Genomic DNA, 2,139 nt, shown 5'->3' on the forward strand with positions numbered 1-2,139 from the left:
TTTGGTTAATTGTACAAGAAAATGAATGCATTAGGTAGGTACAAGTTGCAAAGCAAAAGGTACAAGTGGGGTAGAGTGTGATGGGGGTGGTCATGTGTAGTGTCAGGTTTACGTATCTTGCAAGATTTTCCTTTATTATTATTTATTATTATTACTATTATTTGCTTTACTCGGTCTTATAAGATTTTAAGGTGAGAGTGTAAATAATAATTTATGACAAATGGTACAAGTTAAAGATGCATGAGGGTACAAGTCAAAGATGCATGGTTTTACAGGGTCAAACAGATGTCAACTGCTACTGATTTTGTGCACATGATCGGTTTTTTTGTACACTGCTCCTGACTTTGGATGGTTATCAAAACCATTCATGGGGTGGGACCCACTTTTGTATTTTTCTAGTGTTTTAATTCCACGTATAATGTCATAAAATATCATTTTATCACAAAAATTATAATTATTTTACCTTCTTGCGTTTCGAAAACTAGAAATATACATTTCTCATTACACTGTTACAGTTAATTAAAAAAAATATGGGATTACAAAAAATTTCTCTCACATGCATTCTTAATTTTTATATTAATGGCATGAGAAATTGTTTTATAATTATTTCGGAAAGAAAGGTTCTTTAATTTTGAAAAAGGTTGGAATGAACCAATTGAGGGAAGTACGCTATAGGGCTAATATTGAATGAGGATACGAATGACTTAGAAATATTGTCATGAATTTCAAATTCAATTATGGTGGAGACAATTAGTTTTGGAAAAAAGAGGTTTCAGTTAGGTTTAGAGTTAAATTCGTTACGTCCGTTTTAAATAATCAAGTATAAGTATTCTTGTAAACTTGGGTAAAAAAGTTCATTTTGGTCAAATGGGTTCCGCTAAAACTCGTTCGACATGTGTGGAGGCTAATTCAAGATCGAAACCTTGTTACTAGTAATTTGAGGTGTAGGTGCGTTTTGGTAAATTCGGTAATTTGCGATCTATGTTTAACGGAGGATGAATTTGGATAAGGTGTTTTGCTCTTTTATGGTTGTAACTGCCAGTTTGGGAAGGTGTGAATCCATAGTGTATCTTGCTAAGTCTGACGTTGGTTCAAGTTGTATATATGTTGTAGGTATATTGGAGTTGGGGTTTGCAAATAAGCTTAGTGTTTTGGTCCGAAAACGTAAAATACGATAACAACTCCGAATCAATTATTAAATACCATCACACCATTTTTTATAAAAGAGCCCAATTTTCAAAAATTGAGTTAAATAAAATTCTAAAACGAATCTTCTTGAAGAAGAAACAAATTCAAGATTATATAGTCACACAATGTGGTTAAATCATATAAAGAAATGTTGATTTTTAAGGTTAATGTACAATGGCAAATGTTTGGCGATCTTATTGGCATGTTTGCTTTGCAACGCTTGGTTTTACTAGCTAACCATGGTTCTCACTCAATTCATAAGTTATGGTGTGTCTTGTTGTAGCATTGGTCGGGGTTGTGGCTACTCACTATCTAGTCCATAAGCATGATGGAACGACTTGCACTCAAGCAACTAGAGGCGCCATACGGGGCCTTGAAAACTACTTATAACAAGTGGTATAAAAGAAGGTTGGTACTCGAACAACCTAATGAGAAAATATCTCTAAATATGGCTAAACAATAATGTTGAGAAAGTATCAAATTTAGAGCTAAATTGATTGGTTGGTTGGTTTTGATGGGATATAGTCGAATACTAGCAACAAAGATGTTAACGTAAGTCATGACTAAGCATTATGGTGGAATATATGGTCGGTTCGGGTCAAGTCAACGCGGACCGACCCAAATATGACCCGGTATGAGTTACACCGAGATTCACGAACTATAAGCTCACTTAAACATTAACTTGGCCGACACAATTAATTTACGAGTAAGAATGGTGGTCATGGCTTTTGGTTGATCAACGGGCTCAAAGCTCGTTGGGTTTAATTTTGATTAAACCCTAATTATCCTTCTATATATATATATATATATATATATATATATATATATATATATATATATATATATATATATATATATATATATATATATATATATAATATATATGTCCAAGAGAGAAAGAAGATCACCTTACAACCTAAACCCTAACATCATCAAAATCCGGCGCCGTTT

Source organism: Bidens hawaiensis, unplaced genomic scaffold (assembly GCF_021521415.1).
Source record: "Bidens hawaiensis isolate Kalapana, Puna unplaced genomic scaffold, B.hawaiensis_p1.1 tig00040056_1, whole genome shotgun sequence".
Classification (NCBI taxonomy): domain Eukaryota; kingdom Viridiplantae; phylum Streptophyta; class Magnoliopsida; order Asterales; family Asteraceae; genus Bidens; species Bidens hawaiensis.